General features: G+C 49.0%; 1 protein-coding gene across 1 annotated transcript in view; it reads right to left on the bottom strand.

Annotated features, from left to right (window-relative positions):
• The window catches only part of RREB1 (ras responsive element binding protein 1), a 129,177-nt gene extending 109,010 nt beyond the window's left edge, over positions 1–20,167 (bottom strand). The window contains 2 exon segments of the mRNA XM_036870593.1: positions 17,711–17,783; positions 19,509–20,167. The gene's annotated coding sequence lies outside the window, so the exon portion shown is untranslated.
• Positions 20,168–20,430: the final 263 nt, after the last annotated feature.

Below are 20,430 nucleotides of genomic sequence, written 5' to 3'. Positions count from 1 at the left end.
CAATAAAGATGTTAAAAAAAAAAAAAGAGGTCCTTATATTAGAAAAGACTGGGAATAACTGCACTAAAAAGTCCAAATTACATGACACTGATTGAAGCAAAATATCCAATTAAAAATAAAACTACAGGTACGTAACATATCCCATCAGCCGTTAACATTCACCCCGGTGTCCTATACAAGATGGAAAACACCTCCTTCTCAAGAGAACTTGACCTTTTAGAAGGACTCTTTGAACTGCTCAGCTTGCTTTTCACCAGTGATTCTTGTTTGTTTGGAGCAATAGGATGGCAGATCACAGGCTAATCAAAAAATAAATACGTTTTGTCAGTTCAGCATTTTCCTCTTTAGAATAAATCAATTTCCGATTACCTATTCATAATTTACAGTAAAAATCTTAACCTTAGATTGGCTTCATTTAACATAGGACCAGTAAGTGCCCAGGGAATGCAAAATAATTAAAACATTAACCTCTGACTCCCCCTCCTCAAATTATGCCACATCAAAATAAAGTGATTTTCATGGCAAAGAACATTTGAATACAACAGAAAATATTTATCCCATTAAATTTTTAATAGATACGGTATAATTTAAAGGCATGTACAAAAATGGGCTTTTTATTGTCTACAAATGTAACAAATCTCATCTTTTGTAATAAGCGTATGTATCCAGAGGAAGCAGATATACAACAAGGTGATTTATGACTCATGAAAGTAAGTAATTTTACTTTCTTAAGTGCTTTACTAGCTTTCTCTTCCTTTAGACTTTTTCTATGGTGAATATGAGTTAAATGTGCAAAAAAAAAAAAAAAATCTAATGGGAAAAACCTTTCTTAATACTTAGGGATGTTGACATAATCCGCTTACTAACATCCTTGGCAAAAGAATAATGGTGGCTCCACCATACAAACGTTCAGAAATCCCCCACCCCACCCAATACAAAACTCCAGGCATCTGGGCTTGGCAGGGTTGCTGACACTGAAGAGAACTGACCACATAAGACGGAGGTTCCCGCAGCCCTGCCCCTGCATCTCTCCAGGCCTGATGTTCCTCACCTGTAAACTAAGGGGTGGAAAAAGACAATCTGGACAAGGACTCCGAGGCCCCTTCCAGTACAATGTTCTCACTGGAAACCAAGAAGATGCACATACAGCTTCATCAAAATCTTGCCAGTCGTGACGCCACTTGCCCAGGGTAGCTTTAGACTGATTTCACCAACTTTACCAACTTCAAACGCTTCATAGACAGCACAGGCAAGAGAGCAATGTTGGATGAATAAAAAAACACTTTTAAAAAGTTTCGGTAGCCAGCACATTTTCGGCGGGGCTAATCGGTATGGCAACCCTGCCCCAAAGGAAGGCAAACATAGACAAGAGGCTTGAAACCACCAAGGCAATGCCACTCATCGAATGCTGGCGCGGTGCCAGACACTGGTAAGTATTTATAGTGTTTTATATCATGTCCTCCAATCCCATGACATAGATCTGATTACTCCTGAAATTTTAGGTGTGTGAAAAAGGTCTGCTGAGGGCTTCCTTGGTGGCGCAGTGGATAAGAATCCGCCTGCCAATGCTAGGGACACGGGTTCGAGCTCTGGTCCGGGAAGATCCCACATGCCGCGGAGCAACTAAGCCCGTGCGCCACAACTTCTGAACCTGAGCTCTAGAGCCCGCGAGCCACAACTACTGAAGCCCGCGCATCCTAGATCCCGTGCTCTGCAACAAGAGAAGCCACCGCAATGAGAAGCCCGCGCGCCGCAACAAAGAGTAGCCCCCGCTCGCCGCAACTAGAGAAAGCCCGCGCGCAGCAACGAAGACCCAACGCGGCTAAAAATAAAATAAAATTAAACTTAAAAAAAAAAAGGTCTGCTGCAAAAACCAGAGATCTGAGGTGTGAGGTATTGTGCCTGTGTGCCAAGTCACCCAACTGCTCTGTTGGAGTTGCCTTCACTAGGATAGGGCAAAATGACCCTCTCACTCCAGTCATTCCTTTATTCAATACTGACTGAGCACCCAGGCTGGGCCAGGCACTGGGCTAGGTGCCTGGGATCCTGCGTGAACAGAGGGGAAAAGGAGCAAAGAGCCCTCATGGAGCTTACACTCCGGGACGAGGAAAACATCATAATGCCTAGATCAGAGTGGGTGCTTGATAAACATTAGCTCCCCCCTCCCATCTTTAGAAATGGGAAAAGCATTAGAAAACAAATCCAACAGAAGCCATCAGCTCTAAGCCAGCCAGCCCCAAGCCAGAAAGTTTTACTTAATCAACAAATATACCAGCTTGGGCTCAAAGTCCTTATACTGGAGTGGCCTCGGGCAAGTTATTTAAACTCTCTAAACCTCAGCTTCCCCGTCTGTAAGATGGAGATAACAACGACCTCAGAAGGTCGATGCAAAGGTGAAATGAGACAAAGTACAAAAAGTGGAGGGCACAGTGCCTCCTGTACCTTAAGGGTACCAGGTATGATTGGGAGTATCTTCCAAACCTGCAAAATGTGGACAACGGCACTAGCTTGGTGGGCTTGTTGTGAGGACTATGAAAATAATGCACGGAAAGCATTTACAAAGACCGCATGTGATGGTGCGTATGTGCTTCTTTAAAATGCCAGTGACACCAATGAATGGGGAGGTGGCCACAATGGCACCGCCAGGCTAGAGCTCAAGAGAAAAGAGCTGGGGGGGGGGGGGGGGGGGGTGGTTAGGAGCCTCAGAAGGGCGTTTTGCTTCTAGCACAGGTGCTGAGTATGCCCCAGACCTCCCCTTGCCCCAAATTAGGGCAGGCGAGGGCACCTTTTGGGCTGTGGCAGTTACCACAACGGAAAGCCAAAGACTTGGAAAACTGGATGCGGAGGAAGGGTCGGCAGTCTGGGCTCAGGCCCCACCCTCGGCTGTAACACCTGGACCAGGGCACGTACTCACTCACATCTCAGGACACACACGCGCCAGGAAAGCCTTTCCACCCTGGTTTCAGTAAGCCAGGGTTAACGTATAAACCAATATGCCGACATCATAAACGTGATCCAGGATTCCAGTGGACACGTCCCCAAAAGAGATAAGCCAGAACGTAGAGGTCTGAACCCAAAGAAGTGTATGGCTGTAAAGAAAGAAAGCCCCCCTCCTGTGTGTGTACATCACTCAGTGGGCTCTGGGCGATTCAGCGATCTGAGTGCTGCTTGGTTCACCCTGTACCAGCTGATGGGGGTGCGCCCTCTGCCTCGGGCCAGAAATCAGCAGTGAAGGAGCCCTAGCAGCCCCACGAGGTACAACCGTGGCCTCGCTGCCCCTCCCGAGGACATTTCCAAAGCCTCATCAGGCCACCTGTCACTTCTCTGCTCAAAACCTTAGGACCCCCTCTCACGGATGGAGGACAGCTCCAATTCTGCCCCACCCCCACCCCACCCCACCCCAGGGAGCCCTGCAATGCCAGCACCTTCCAGTATGCGGTCCTCAACCCCAAACTACACCTCCAAACCCAGCCTGCCCCTTCCCGCTGGGACCGCAGCCTTCCCATGGGTGCACGGCTCGGGGGCCACAATGCACTGCAACCTTTCACGATGTAAACTCCCAAAGGCAAGAACCACCATGCTCCCCCACGCCTAAACCTAGTATCCTAACCGTAGAGGCACTCAAGTAATGTGTTATGCCCAAATCCGCGCCAACTATTAAAGAATCAAGACGAATGAAATCAAGCTTCAGAGCTGCTGGGCTGGGAACTCTCCAGGTACCAAGGTGTCATGAGGTCCCATGTAACTAAAGAACGTCCTTCAGACTGTGGATATGGCCTAAAGCTTCCTGGTAGTCTGACACTGGCTGCGTGATCTCAGAAAAAGTGAATTTCTCTAAGCCTCAGTTTCCTGTCTTTAAAAAGAGGAGGATGATATTTATGCCCCATCCATGGGGTGACACGTGCAAGCGCTCCGCACAAGGCCCTGGGCCCGAGGGGGGCTTTCCTTCCCCAGTGAGTCCACCCTGGCTGGTCACAGACAGAAGGAACCCACTCAGCGCTTTGAGACACCCCACCTCCCCCCTGACTGACCCCTCAAAACCCCACCCCAGCTCATAGTATCCCACCTCCTCCCGCACGATTCCAGCTCCAGTGAGAGAACTCGGTGAGAAACAAAACGAAACGAGAGGTTGCCAACAGTTCATAACATCATAACCTATAAATATCAGTTTTAGGTGATGAAATTATTAACTTTAAGGTATGCGTTCCGTCCAAACTGCCCACTCTGCAGGGGCCTTCCCACATTTTTCACAGCCCTCTCAGCCAGGTCCCTCAGTCCCTGAGTACAGGCCTTGAAATGTATAAAGTCACACATATTAAAAATGGACCTGTCCTCCCCAGAGGAAAAGGCAGGATGTGCCTCCACCGTAATTAATAAACCACGAGCGTCTCTGGGGCCCGCTATCTGCCTTCACACCCCGCATCTCTGTGGGCACAGCGCGCCTTTCCTGGCCGACCTCACCCGTAGGAGGAGGTGGAATCCCAGCAGAGGACTGGGAACACGGGAGGGCAGATAGAGCATTACCTGGGCGAGGGCAGATGCTACCCGGGTGAGCAGAACAGGCACAAATCCACTCCACTCAAGGCAGCTTCGTCTTTGTGAGCAGATTCTTCTCCCACCCGCGGCTTCCAGAAACCGTCATCCACAGGCTTGTCAAGACTGCACGCTAGCTCACCCTCCCAGCCCGCATTCGCTCCCGGCTGACAAACTGAATAAGTAGCTCCCCCCGACTCCCAGCATCCATCCTCAATATTTTCGAGGGTACAGAAATGAGTCTGTCTCTAATTCCCTAGCTGATGAGCTTAAGTAAGTACCAAGGAGTAAAACACAACCAAGGAAGTTTAAACATTGTTGAACTGAATTCTATCTGCTGAAAATAAAGGTCCCACCTCTCAATGATCATTAAACACCACTTCAGACGGCAGCCCACATGTCCTGGGCTGAAAAAATCTCTTGGAAAAAACGGGAAGAAATATTCGGTTCCATATGGCATCAACGTCCAAGTTCATTCTGCTGGACAAGTCTCCTCTGTGGCCTGATTTTTCTAAAGGTTTAGCAGCGTTCTCTCCGGGGCAGAGCTGCTCACATCACAGCCCGGCTGCAAAGCACTTCCCGGCCCACAACTGCCTCCACAACTGGCCATCTACACTGCCAGAGACACATCTCAACACCCCTTCCACCCTAACTCGGCACAGCATCCCAACCGTACTCTCTGGTCTCACCCCACGGCTTACCCATCCTGCTCTCCACCTAGAAGTTCATTTTCACTTTCCTACACGCTTCTCCACGTGGCCAGCCCTTCACATCTGAGAACAACATCACTACCTCTTTTCCCGACGGCTTCCCACTGCCAGGTCCTCAGTGTGTCCTGGTGTCTCTGCCGGTTGTGACGCACTGGTGAGTTTCAGGGCTGGACCACGTCTTACGCATCCTTGCCTCCCTGGAGCCTAGTGCCTGGGGGAGGTATCGAGAGGCATTCCAAATGCAGGAAAGCTGATGGGATTCCATCCACGAGAAAGAAAGAGCCCGGGATGCTGGTCTCCCACCCAGACTTCTTTCACTACTCTTCTGTTGGACCCATCAAACTGCCACAAGCAAAATAACAACGGTACTAATAACGGTGGTAGGAGCTGGTAGCACACAAGGCTGAAATTTTCTATTTGTAACTAAATTTCAAAACAATCCTCCTCCACAGACCCACCGGAAACAGGAAACAGACCATCAGGCGCTCGTCGCAATTCAAGACCTGCTGGTTCCACAACTTGCTCGGGGGCTCCCACAAAAGGGTAGGAAGAGTGCACAACTGGACACCCTCACCCCAGAAACGTTCCACGGGAGACAGGGACTGTCCTCCAGTCCGTGTAGCTCCTACTGCTTAAAAAGCAAAGCAAACAAACAAAACACCTCCTAGAGGCTCTCTCCCCTGAATATGGACAAATTCAAACATCAGGTTAGTAATTAGATCAATTCAATTGTTGCCCCTACATCCCTGGGAACACAGACCTCTGGGCCTCTTACAGGGCTGATCCTGACCCCCAGTACTAACTCCGAGGCAACATCTTGATTTTATATATTAAATAAAATGATAACAGCCTATTATAACAGCAAACAAGTGACCTGTTTTCGAGGCACTGGCCCTCCAGAAACCCAAGGCAACCCTCACCCCCAGATGCTCAGAGCTTACAGCGTGCTGGCTTTTCCAAAGTGGCCAACACACCATCCTTACTTTGAAACGGAGCTCAAGCACTTTTAGTGAGGTTAACAGTGGGTGTCCGCAAGAAAGAAGTTAAGGGGCAGGCGTGCGCCCCACTACCCACCACACAGAAGACGAGCAGAAGCCCCGAGTGCCGGCCCAACCTCTCCGCTCCCTGGAGCCTCTCATGGGAACTTAGGGAAAACTGTCCCCCAGCAGGATGTTCAGGGCCTCCCCCGACGCTCTGCAGGGTCTCCCGGGCCCCGGGTGCTCTGGGCAGCCACTTGCGCTGGCTGATTTGTCAGCCAACTGTACCTCCCCTCCCGCTTGATCTTCCACAGAAATGACGGTCTAACTCACTTTATCAAATACCAGATAGAAGGACCTGTTTCACGGGTTAAGTTTTAATCTACTTCCAGAAGTCAGCGGCCCCGTCGCACGCGTGTCCCTGTCTTTCCCCTTGCTGTGAACCGCAGGGCTCTGCACACAGCAGGTTTTCAGGGGATGTTTATTTGGTGACTATGTCATGTCACTGTGAAAGGAGGTTGAGCAGTCGCCACCAGCACAGGCTCTGGGGTCGGGCGGCACTGCTTGATGCCTACTAGCAGACTTCCTCACTGGGTCTCAGTTTCCTCCTCTGAGTAACGGGGATAATCACTGAACCTACATCACAGGGGCAGAGAGCTGTTGTGAGGAATGAATGAGATGACCCACGTCCAGAATTCAGGACAAGGGCATAACTGGTACGTGCTCGATAACCTTAGTTCACATTACTGCTTCCTCCACCACTCTCGTGCAGACAGTTCTTCCAGATGAAAAGCCTAACAACCATAAGAGGGTGAAACGGGCCAATAACTTGAGATTTTTTGACTTAGAGTCATATATGGATGAAGTCTAACACGGGCAGAAAAGAAACTGAAAAGCCAACATCTGGTTTATCTGATATAAAGCGAATACAGGTGGGCTTTGACTAGTGATGCTTTTCATCAAGGGCAGTCTGTAATTCAAAGGTCTGCTGACCGTATTTAATTGCACTCTCGGTAGAGTCGTTTATCATATGAATAACCAGGTCATAGTTTCTGCTGTTTGCGGCTGGATTTCTGTGTCTTCCCTTTTCTGCAGATACAGGTGGTAGCAGGAGCAACCTGACTTCCCAGAGACAAGCCGACCAAAGGAGCCCTCCCCGAATTCCATCTGCCATAGAGATAAAACAGTGAAATAAAGCTGCCAGGCCATTTTGGCTGTGTTCTCTAAGTGTAATCATTTGACCATCCCCGAGCCCTTCAAGAACCAACACCAGGGATTCAATACACAACCGTTTAAAGAAAAAAATTACCCGACAGATAGCGTGAGTTGTCACCACTATCTAGCAGTTAGGGGTGGGTTATCTGAAAGTGAGCTTATATAATATACACCTTTGTCACCAGAAACTGGCTACTGAACATACTACCCACACCAATTCCGGACACCCACCACAAGGCCATCCCTAGTAAGCTATTTTTGCAACAAACCCATTAGACCTCCAAGTCCACGCTTCTGCTTGGGTCACGGTGAGGTGAGGGACTGCGTTGTGTGCATTGGACCTTAAGGTTTAAATTTTCCAAAAAGATGCGTAAACCCAGTTTCTCGAGCTCCCTTCCCACCATCCCCTCACCAAGCTGTTTCAGCTAGAAAGAAGCGGAGGGGCAAGGCCCCTGCTGAGCTTTTTTCCCCCCATTAGCTCACCTTATCAAATGTAGGGCTGGAATAAAGCGTGCCATCTGTTACAAACGGGATGTGAGGCTGCGGTGATGCGGAACACCTGTGCTTTTTCAACAAAAGATGTTAAATCATACTCTCCCCAAGGTGGGCAGCGCTCTCTGGGGGCCAGTGGTCGGGTTACCTGGGTCAGGATCGATCCCATATAAAAGAGAAGCGTCTGGGAAGCAGGCTGGGGCTCACCTGAAGTTTTGATGAGTCATTTGTATGACGTCAGAGAAAAGCTTTACCTAAATCCGGGAGCACTGCTAATGCTTTCTTGCAAGATGATTTAAGGAAGGTGTCCCAGCTCACAAGGATGAGCGAGGCAGGACCTCTCCAACCCCCTCCATGAAGCAGGAATTCCAGTACAGGAGGAAGTAAGGAGGGTGGCACTCCCCAATGGACTCTCTGGGGATCAGATTGCACAAGGCAGCCGGCCTGCGCTCCAGCTCCAAGTTTTTACCAACTCAGCGGAAAACACGCCACTTTCTAGCTCATTCCACAAAGATTTTGTTTGCCTTGAGAAAAAAAAAAGTTAATTAACGCAGTAAAAACCCAAGGACTGCCTTGGGGCGATGGGGAGCAGGTCGGCCATCACCAGAGATGTTCAAACACAGGCTGGACCGTGGCTCGGTGGAGACCATCCCCGTGGAAGGATGAAATCTCTCCCTTTGGCACCCAAAGGAGATACACAGCACATTTTGTTTACTGAAGGAACTTTGTTTTCACACAGATTACTGGTCAAGCAAAACCCTGTTGTCGTTCTAAGACATTCAGAGCATCAGTGAACGCTGAGAAACTAAGAAATAAGTTGGAAAATCAGGTCAGGAGAGGAGTTCTGACCCTCTTAAGCAGAAGGTGGGGGCAATTTTGAGAGTCCTACCTTGGTTCTTACCCCGGAGCCTCTGCCCCTGAGCCCCAGGCTCACAAGTCAAAGAGATAAAGCATCACTAAAACAAACAGAAACTTAAATACGCTTAAGGTTTTAGTTGTATGCCTCATCTGAAAACCCTGAATGGCTCAGGCCATGGAGGAGAACTCTTCCATGTTCCTTTTGGCCTCAGGAAATTTAAAGGAGAGAAAGAAAGGAAGAGGAGGGGCGGGGAGGGGAGAAGGAAGCCATAAGTAAGACCCTAACTTCTGTTTCTCACTTTTATAGAAGTCCTTTCCATGCATTATCCATGCCAGGAATAGTATGTTTTGACCAATGAAAGCAGTACAAGTAGAGAAAATGCTGATAAAATTCACAAACATAACTTCTTTGAAGGGTAGGGAACGTACCTGGTTCATAAACCTTGCTTTATCCCGTGATCTGATCTCAGAGAAAGGCACCGCCAGCCACCAGCCACGGAAGCCTGAGACCTGGAAATCATCGGGCCCATCCTCCATCCCATCCCCCAGCCAGCCTCAGATCCTTCCTCCGGCCTCCATCTCTGTCAAACCCACCCAGGCTCCCCACCTCCACTGCCACCCACTCTGAGCCACCACTGCTTTTCAAAAGTTGTGCAAAACCAACCTTCTCGACGATCTTGCAAACAGAAGGTAAAACAGTCACTTCCTTCTACTCTAGTTTATTCTCCACTCTGGGCAGGAGTGATCTTTAAAAATGCAAATCTCATCATGCCAGTCCTTGGCCTAACACCCTGCAAGGCTTCCCAGAGTTCTCAAGGGAAAACTCCAAATACCTGTGAGCTACAAGCAGCCCATCCACCTCGCCACGCGTGTCACCCGCCTGGGTCTGTTCTTCCTCCACGCTGCTCCTCTCCAACCTCAGGGCCTCAGCACCAGATGCTTGTGCTGCAACTCTCCTTCTCTTCACGTTGTAGCTCAGGGGCCACTCTGGGGGGATGCCCCCTCCACCTGCCTCCCAGCATCCTCCTCCCCTCCCCCACAGTGCATGTCACATGCTCTTGTCATACTTAACACCCAGCACAGATGGGAACGACTTAGTGGTCCTGTGTCTCTTTCCATGTCTGGGAAGCTAGCAACTGTCTCTCTTTCTCATACTAGTACCCTTGGTGTTTATGACTGCCATCCCATCGTTGAAATTCAAATTTGTTGAATAAATAAAAATCTATAAATAAAGATCTATCAGTGGTTTAAAAAAAAAACAAAACGCACTATGAGGTTTTCAAATTTGGGGGTGGAAAAGTGCCTGTTTTCCAAAAGGAGACTGAATCTGATACTGAATCCAACTTGATACAGTATTTTAGAAAAAGGGGGTTGTAAAGCTTTACTAAGCTCTCAAACAACAAATGGTTCTCAGAAACATTATTTTCATGATTTAAAAACAAACTTAATTTAGAGACGTGCAAGTTGAGCCTCCTTTAAATTATACTTGGTTTAAATTTTTAAGTAGGACAGTTTGATCCAATATAAGTTTAACTTACCGAGTCGTGAAAACCTGTTTGAGATGCTTACTAACCAATTTTATATAATTATCCCTCAAAACAATTAAAAGCCCTAAAGTGGAAGAGAAAATGGCTTTTTAAAAAAATCGGTTTTTCACATCAGAGAGGAACATACACAAGCCTCCTTAGAAATAAGATGAAGTTGGAATATTATATTTGAATGTATCTGCCAGATCTGAGCCTAAACTCTAGTTATCAGGCAAGCACATCAAGGAATATTTAAAGGTAGCAATAATGTACTTTTAATCAACTAGGATTTTATCTCATATAAAGGATACCAAGACCTTCCAATTTAAAAAGAAAAAAAATGGTAATTCCTTTTTCGAAAAGGAAACCTATCCACATAGTTACAAACATAAAGGTATAAAAGGATGCATAGGCAAAACGCCTCTCTCTCACCCCATCCTTATGGTATCTCCCCTATTTCTGAAGACATAGGTACCTCTTTTAGAAGAAAGGATTTTGAGATGATTTTGTGTATTCAGGGTTTTTTTGGGTTTTTTTTAACTATAAAGTCTCAGCATAAAGGAACCTCCCCTAAAACAGTGAAAATGATTCTTTCTGTAAATACGATCTACAATCAACTTCCATCATGTACATACATATATTGCGCGCACACACACAAATAAGGCAAGATCTGTACCCTGTAGGTTTCTGGGTTGCACTTTATTTTAAATCCAAGGAGTTACAGAAAAAAAGAAAAGTTAAATTATACACGGACCAACACTCCTATTAACTCATACCACTAATGAAACAAAAATCTAACTAAGCAGAGAAAGTGGGTCCACACGTTGGAGCTCAGAAATGATTTTGGTCTTTGATCTGTGTGCCCATCTCTCCTATTTAATATAAACTTCAAACCAAGAGCCATGAAAAGTGGTTATAATTAGTAAGGGCCCCAGTGTGACAGCTTTTAGTGCAATCAGGCATTAACAACTTTTTTTTTCCTCTTTAATTTTGAGTAAATTAAGCTGAGCAAACTTTTATTTTAAAATTTCTGTAATTCAAAATGCTTTCCCACCAGTGTGCACTTAGCACCCAATTTCTGCAATTCAAAATGCTTTCCCACCAGTGTGCACTTAGCACCCAATTTCTGCAGGATGGATCTGCTGGAAAACGATAGTTTACTTCTGTTTCCTTCTCTTAATTTGTACTGATATTTAGGACTTAGCTTCCAAATTATACGTGCTCTTCTCCAAAAATAACCTGCACCTCTTCAGAAAAACTCTGGGTTTTTTATATTTGAAAATGGATCCAACAACAATTATTGAATAAGCATCAACTATGCAACCCTTGAGCTAGGTACAGAAGGTGGAAAAATATGATTTGAAGTTGCTGGCTATTCTCCAGGTGGGGAAAACATGCCAACAGGTAAATTACAACAGACAGACCGGCCAGATGGGGTAAGGGTTATTCTGGATGGAGGGCCTGATTCTCCCTGTAAGAGGTGGTATTTGAGATGGGTCTTGAAAGAAGAGTTGAGAAATGTTGTGTGCAAGGAGAAGGGGATGGGGACAAAACAGAATGAACACTCCACAGAAAAGCAGAAGCAGGACGAACTCCTTCCGTGTGGCAGTGGCCTGGAGGGAGAGTGAGAAGGGCTAAAACTAGGAAGACAGTCTGGGAGCTGCCGATGGAGGTCCTCGTGTGCCAAGTTGAGGAGTTTGGATTTCTTCCTGCAGACAACAGGGGGCCATGAGATGTTTTTCAGCAGCAGGCAAACCCCATGTGCAGCTATAGTGTTCAAGCCGAGTGGAGGGCAGACTGGAGGAGGGAGACAAAGGGAGCAGGAAATTGACTTGGGAGGTGCTTGTGACATGATGAGGGCCTAGGTCAGGACAGTGGGGCAGGCAACACCAGAGTCAGACTGGACCGGGGTTTCGAGGAGGGTCTGGTGACTGCTGGCAGCTGAGAGAGAGACCAGAGTCAGGGACTGGCCTGGGAGGCTGGGTGGACGGTGAGTTTCAGCTCACCTTCTAGAAGTGGGGGAGAGACTTTTTTCCCTGCAACTTCCCTCCAACACACCTGCAGGTGATCCCCAGCCTGCCAAAAGCTGTAAATGGAGAGGGGGAGCGGGGACCGCCCAGTTTACAGGTTGGAGGAGAGGGCAGCAAAGCACCAGAGGCACAGCTCTTACTACACCAGGCGTGGGCTGGCAAAGCCAGCTTCCAAGCAGGTCACTGACACCATCAGCCCGGAGGGACGTGAACGGGACCCTGACAGTCTGTCCTCGGGTTAGGATGTAAAGAAAGCTGCCTGTAAGCGTTAAACATTTCTCTTAGGTAAGTGGGAGCCCAGACCATTCTGGAATCATCCCCCTCTCTGCCTTTTCTTCTTGCTCCAAAGCTTCCTCCTCGCCTCCTGCCTGTAAGATGGGGGGGGGGGGGTGGACCAGGACAAGGGTCAGGCAAGTGGCACCTGTGGCTAAAAGATGGCTCCTGCCACTGTCCTAGGCATGTCTGGTCCGAGGAAATGCAGTTTAATGTTTGTATACCACATTTTATTTTTCTTTCAATCAACCACCTTTCCGTGCATCTGAGGTCCGCAAGTCCCCAAAACATAAAAGCACCACCGTCTCTTCCCTTGATCCCTCCCCAGCGTTCCCTGGTAAAGCAACAGCCTGCCAGCCACGTGCTCAAGAGGAGACGTACGGACAGAAGACAGGGCTCCCATCACTGCCCTGTAAAAAGGGTGGAGAGGGCGCAGTGGTTGAGAACCCGCCTGCCAATGCAGGGGACACGGGTTCGAGTCCTGGGCCAGGAAGATCCCACAGGCCCCAGAGCAACGAAGCCCGTGCGCCGCAACTACTGAGCCTGCGCTCTAGAGCCCACGAGCCACAACTACTGAGCCCGCACACCTAGAGCCCGTGCTCCACAACAAGAGAAGCCACTGCAGTGAGAAGCCGGTGCACCGCAATGAAGAGGAGCCCCCGCCCGCCGCAACTAGAGAAAGCCCGCGCGTACAACAAAGACCCAACACAGCCATAAATAAATAAATAATTAATTAATAATTTTTTTAAAAAAAGGGTGGAGAGTTATGTAAGAATTTTGCAAAAACTTAAGAAAACAAAACAAGGGAGACTACAAGGGCAAAAAACATTAACTGTCAAGCAAGTAAGGGCTAATTCAAACACTGAGCAAAAAAATAGGGGGGTATGGGGGTACCCTCCACGTAACTCCAAACACGAGGGAGAAGTGGCAGATGACAGCGCCGGAGCTAGTTACCTAAATAAGTGAAGAAGTGCCACCTACCAGAGCAGCTCCCCAGCGCCAGTGTATCTGGTTTGTTTTAGAAGCAGACGAGTTCTGGAACTTTTATTTACTACAGGGTTTTTAAATATACGTAACTCCACTTAAATGTTTTCCCCAACCCCCAGTCTTCTGTGAAACCTTGAACTTGCCAACCACAGCACCTTACAGGCCTGTAAGGAGAGCTTACTCGCTCTACGAAATTCCAGATCCCCGAATATGCCACGTGCAGTACAGTGAGAACGCCAGGCTGCTTGCACACGTGACACAGGCCTCGACTCCTGTACCTTCAAAGCAGGCTTTCTTACCCTCCACCTACTGACATTTGGGACTGGATAATCCTTTAGCTGTGGGGCCTTCAGGTGCATTGTGGGATGGGCAGCAGCACCCCTGGCCTCGACCCACTAAAGGCCAGTCGCACCCCTCCCCCCCCCACCAGCAAGGCAATCAAACGTGTCTCCAGACTTTGCCAGATGCCCCCGGGGCGGGGAACCACCAAGCTGAGAACTACTGCTTTAAAGGGGGCATCAAAAGCTTACCACCTGCCTTTCCCTTAAAATCCATCCCTAAGTGAACTCCAGGAAGAAGAATTTGCTAGCCTGTTTGTCTCTAGGCGCTCGAAGCAAACATAAACTCTGCCTGAGTACTGGAGTTGTGCACAATTCTGGAAAGGAAATCCAGAGTGGATACCCACAAAGCTTCCTGAGCTTAAAATACACCACTTTCTTCCATATATAGATTTTGACTTTCTGGAACATTTATTTTATCCTTACAATGATCCCACGAGGTAGAAAACCTACTGAAAACAAATGCCTATAAAACCTACTGAAAAGAGTGCCTATACTCACGTTCCTCAAGAGAAATGCTGGCAAAGGCTAAAAAGTTTCTTTTCTAATTGCCTTACATCTTCAAATTCAACCACAGCATTATTGTGAAAGGATCTGGTCTCATTTAAAAAGCACACACACAGATAAACAGGCCCTGTATATTTAATGCTCTGTCTTCTGAGGCCAAGCTGACTTGAAAAAGCAGGTGTTGTTTGGACTGAGGCTGGGGCTGGGTGTTCTGGGTCCTGGGCCTGATTTATTACCAGCCACCGGGTGGAAGTTGGCACAGCTGGAAAATGGGTTAATACACCCACCCAGCCCTCACCATGCTGCTCTGAGGATCAAATTCGAATCTTTGTTCAAGGCCTTCACAAAAGCAGGGTGCAGTTAACTTTGTCCAGAGTCTGCCCTAATGAAAAATGAAATTTCACAAGTAATGAAACCACTAAAAGCCTCCAACATTCTTAAAGCCATCTTACCCTGCAGTCTCTGAAAGAGGGGGTAGAAGAGATGAGATACCAAGCTAGCCAGGGGAAAAACAAATAGAGCCATTTAAAAGCTTTATCTAATTACCCCCACTGAGACTTTTTCTCTGCAGTCTGGCTGGCTGACAAAGAATGTGGTGGGGCTTTTGACTGGGCTTTCTCCACCCTATCGGGACCACCCGCCCTCCCCGAGTCTGAAAGGCCCGCAGGAGTAGCCCGTACCCAGGCGCGGGGACTTTACAGAGGCTTTCAAGTCCTATTAGCACGGCTTGCTTGAATCACACTGAACAAACAGTCTCCACCCTCTCCCACTTCTTTTGTCTAAAGCACCTATTAACTGGCAGCCACCTTTACTGATGGGCAGACTGGCTCACCTGTGCCCGAAGTACCATCAGAAACAAGATGCACCAGTAGCTGGAAGGGAGAGCTCCCTGCGCCCTCCTCCCAGGCTCCCCCCACCACCACCCCCCCATCTCCACCAACCAACGCCAGCTACACTCGGACAGGGACACCCAGGGAAGGTGACGAGGGAAGCAGAGCCCAGCACAGTGGTGACCCTGTCCCAGAGGACAACTAACAGAAAAGGAAAAAGTCCGTCACCCTTGCGCCCCATCTTCCTCACTCTCCCACCTCGGTCATCATGAAAACAACGCAGATGGTTTTCCTCTCTGTATTCTACCTTCCATGGGAGCAGGGGAAATTAAAAATAAGTGATGCATTTCAGAAAGCACATCGTATGCCTGCCTCTGCGTTTCAGATGGTACACCTTTTACCGCTGATTTATGGGGAGGCCCCCAAGGGCGTGGAAATCACAGGCTGACCCCTGCTTTTTGAAGACAGCCACAGCTATCTCTACTCAAAAACCACTTTCTAAGTCTAAAAGAGAGGAAAAAAACTCACTTACCCTGCCTCCTTCCCCCACACCCCAAAAAAACCCATCTAATTTCTTAATTATATTTGGCTATAAAAAACATTACTAAAAAAAAAAACAAAAAAAAAACATTACTCAACTTTGCCTGTTCAGTAGGTCAGATGTACACAAGTAATCTTGAGGAAGGGAAACTTCTGAGTTAGAGTGAGCTTGCCTTTCAACCAAGAAAGGATGGTTACTAACCATGGCTTCGGTTAGATTGCAACCCTTTTATCTCACTGAAATACCCCAAGATCCTTCAAGTGTTGCTTTCGAACACTTGGTTCCAAAGATACTCTACACCTAATGTAATTATTTTCAAAAAGGTATTATGAAGTGTTCTGAAATAAACTGAGATGGGGAGGTGGAGTGAAAAGGAGGAGCCCTATCAAAACTTAATCTAATCTCAGTAAAGGGGGAAGAAGACCATTGTCCTGTGATCAGGAGACTATATTGCCTTCGTTCTATTGATACTCTATTGCATTTCTATCTTTTGAATACAAACCTGTTTAATAAAGAGCAAAATAAGACATCACTTCATGGATTAGGTAGGTTTTCCAAAACGAACTGAACAATCTGTTATTAATAAATGAAATAAGGTGACGTTACACACGCATTTCCTTGGGAGGATTTAACCCGAACACACAGGTAGCAGGGAAGAAGTCCACCCAGACAAGCTGCCATCTGACACCAGAGTTGGTCAGAGAGCATGAACTTCAATTAAGACACTTACAAAAGAGAGATTATTTAAATGTGATAACAAAAACAAAACAAAATTAACATCCTACTTTCCTAGGTCAAAGGACATGGAGAATTCAGAAATTAATTAAATCTAGTTAAATAATGTAAAACAGGGAAGGACTCCCTTTCAAAAATGCTTTGGTTAATTTTAGCATCCTTCTGTTTAGCTGCTTAGCAACCCTTATCCTATGACCTTTTAAGCACCACCTACTTTTCAAAAGGATAATGAATAGAAACATCAAAAGGATTCACTTCTGACTACTTCTAGAGAGCACGTTTAATCAATTTCTGTAGGAGTTAAAATTTATATTAATTATTCCATATAAAACCCTAGAAGGGTAGAATTTTTTCTTAGTTTCATTAACCAGGAAATTTCCTTCACTGAAGATAATAAATGATGTTAACAACTGAGCATAACACAGCTAGCAAAAACTTCCAAACTGATCTCAGCAAGTGGACCAGCACAGCAGTTCAAAATTGAGTAAAAATGCAAGCCACATAATGGCAACTACGTAGGGCCCGGCATACAGCAGGGAACCAATCAATAACTGTTGATGGCATGCCGACTAAACGAGGTAGGTTTATTTTTCTCCTTCTAAAATAAAAGACCCTTCCATCAAAAGGTCATTTGTTAGATGATGCAGATAGTTAGGAATGGATGTCCCACCTGTGCCAGCTGAGTCAGACCCATCTTCCCCATCACACAACAAACACTTGTCTGCCATAAGGGCTGAGGCTCTGAATTTCTGATGAGAAAAAAAGTGGTATCTAGAAAAACGCAGAGAATGATATGCCATAGAACAGTACACGTCAGCAGCATTTCTTAAGAGTATCACATAACCAGCAAATCCTCTTTAAAAACAAAACATCCTAAAATGCAACCTGTTTAGCAGTATTTTTAAGAATTATAAAACAGTGCAAGTTCATTAACAACCTAAAATGGACCACAAGGTAAACAAATAACCAAATCAAAGGGCTCTCCCTTTCTTTTGTAAAAGTGGGGGGGAGTGGGAAGGAAGGTGTTTTTTCACACATTTAAAACTTGATAAAAGCCATTCAAATGTTTAATTCATCAGTGTAACCAAAGCTCAAAACACATCAAAGCAAGATCCATCAGCGGTACCCAGAAGCTCCCTCCAAAGGGTAGTGGCTCACCTTTGCATAAATTGCTTGAAGAATAATTTGAACCCATTCCTTCAAAAGTTCTGTGTGACTCTTGAAGGGAGAACTAAACGTTTAAAAAAAGAAAGCGAGAGAAAAAAAGAAGTTTCAGCCAAGACTTCAGCCTCTAACTTAAGACTTCCGGGTTACATTACGTCTTAGACCCATACCTGCCTACTCGAAAAGGCACCAGACCTAGAGGATGCTTTTAAGGGCCATGGGGAGAAGAAAAAAAAAAAAACCCCAAACAAAACAAAAACCATTCTTTTCTTTGCAGTTCCCTTTTCTCCACTTTCCACATCAATTAAATTTATTTCAGAATACACTCACGCGCATGCACACACCACTGCCTATCTAAAAGAAAACGACCTCAAAAATATGGGATGCACATGAACAACTCGGCCTTTGCACAAATCACCTCAAGTCTCCTCTTCAAGACAGAAATACCTCGCTATTTCCAGCATCCCTATCCAACGGGCAAACTTTATTTCCACTGGCTTTTAAACCTAAACGCTAAAACAAGCACGGGGTGAATTTTTCTTCTGGTGAAAACCATCGGACAGGTTTTTCAGCATATCCCAAAGTGATATTTTTTATTCACCTTCCTATCGCTCTCCACCACCACCATCCCCAAAAAAGAAGCCGAAAAAACTCCAACGTGCCCCGAATGTGTCCTGCTGCTGGCTCTGAAGCCGTGTAGAATTTCGTAATGGAATGTGAACTGCTCGTCCGGATCTGGGCTCACGTTCTATCTTCTAACCAGTAAGGAGCGAGGGAGGGCAAATCTGCTGAGCAAGGAGAAATACTTTCCTGCTCTTTTATAACCCATCGCGGATGCACCGCGGACGCTGGACGCGAGCTGCACGCGGCGCCTGTCAACCCGCCTGCCCGCCCGCCGGCCGGTCCCCGTGCCCCTCCTCTGCCCGCCCCCCCCACCCCGCCGGAAAAGAAAAGTGACCCCACCGAGAAGTGGGCTCGGCCGCCGCACCCCTCACTCACGCGCCTCCCGGGCCCCGCGGGCGGCGGGGAGCGAGTCCCCACATCCTCGACGCGACCCTCGGCCCCGTCCAGAAAACACGCCGCTTCCAGGGAGGGGGCTGGCGACTGGAAGGACCTCCCCTGCTCCTTAGCAACCATTAAGGTCGCAGTTTCCTAAGAGACCGCGAGCGGGGAGGGGGCGCGGGGGACCGGGCCGAGGCGGGGGGCTGGGGGCTCACTGGGTCTTCAGCCCCTCGACGCCGCCCCCCCTCCCCGCCCCTGCTCGGCTCTGCGGGCCGGGACGGGAGGAGACAGGGAAGACCCACAACTCGCAAAAAAATTGGTCCAGCGGGCAGCGGACAAAAGTTTCCGAGCGCGCTCCACAGCTGGGCGGCGAAGCGGGCCCCGGCGGCCAGCCCCGCCTCGGATGCTCCCGGCCTCCTTCCTGTGCTCGTGACGGCGCCGGGCGCCGAGGTCCCCCCCCCCCCGCCCCCGCGATGCAGGCTCCGCTCCACACCGATGGCTCCCACGAAAACACGTACACCGCCAACGGAAGGGCAAGGGAACAATACGCGCGGACGCGAGCCCCCCCTGCCCAGTCACCCGGGGGCGGTGGTCGGCGTGACCACCGGCCACGAGCCGGGAACGGCGAGGGCGCTGGGCTGCCCGCGGCCCCCTCCCGGCCGGCGCCGTCCGCCCGGGAGGATCAAAGTCCGCAGAGCAGGGCGCGGCGGATGCTCCCACCGCGCGGCCCCGGCGGGCACCCCCGAGCCAGCACCCCAGGCGGGCACCCCGAGCGGGCACCCCCGGATACCTTGCGGCGGCGGGCGGGCGCCGTCATCTCCGCGCTCCTCGGCCCGAGAGGGACTCGAAAGTATGTAGGAGAAAAGTTTCCCCTCCCACATGGGGGGGAGGATGTCGGGGGAGAGAGGGCGGAAGATGGAGAGCAGCGCTGGGAAGATGTTTCTGGCCGGCGGTGCGCGCACCATCCGAGTCCCGGCGGTGCTGGTTAAAAATAAATCCCGCGGCGGGTGCGGCGGCGCGGGTCGGGCCGGATTCCTGCGCTCGGACGGCTAATATGGATGCGCATCAGGTCCTGGCGGCGGGGCGCTGCAGCGGCCGCGGCGGCTCGCGCTGGGAGCTGGTTGGCAGAGCCGGCAGCTCGGGAAGGGGAAAAGGAGCGGAGGAAGGGGAGGAGGAGGAGGAGGAGGAGGAGGAGGGGGAGGAGGAGGAGGAGCGGCCCGGCGCGCAGCCGGAGGGGAGAGGGCTGCCCAGCTCATCCCAGGCCGGCCCCACCGCCCCGAGCGCACGTAGCGCGGCGTGGGGCGCTCGGGTCCTCGGCTCCGGGAAACGCTGAGTTTAAAAAGTACAACGCGCTCTGCAGACTTCACCCTCCCCATCCCCAAAAGTTCTTTAAAAGGTCGCTCCCGCTCAGCCCCAGACATCTCGCTGCCACCCAAGGACCGCGAGCCGGAACCTCGGGCGCGTACTTACGGCCGGGCAGGGCGCTTGGCTCCCAGGCATGATGCAGTGGGGACCGGTGGGCTTCGGGGAGAGAACGAGGAGAGATGCAAACTTGTTCCGGAAAAGGAATCAAAATGGCGTTTCTGGATGTGCAAAGTTCATCAACTCCGCAGTCACTTCCCCTCCTCCTCTTCTCCCACAGGGAGGGAGGTGGGCGAGGAGCAGGCGACCCCGGCGCCCCAGCCGTCGTCCCGGCCCCCGCCTCGGCCCCC

The sequence above is a fragment of the Balaenoptera musculus genome, chromosome 11 (assembly GCF_009873245.2).
Source record: "Balaenoptera musculus isolate JJ_BM4_2016_0621 chromosome 11, mBalMus1.pri.v3, whole genome shotgun sequence".
Lineage (NCBI taxonomy): Eukaryota > Metazoa > Chordata > Mammalia > Artiodactyla > Balaenopteridae > Balaenoptera > Balaenoptera musculus.
The sequence above is the reverse complement of the archived record's forward strand: the minus strand, read 5'-3'. Positions and strand labels throughout refer to the sequence as shown.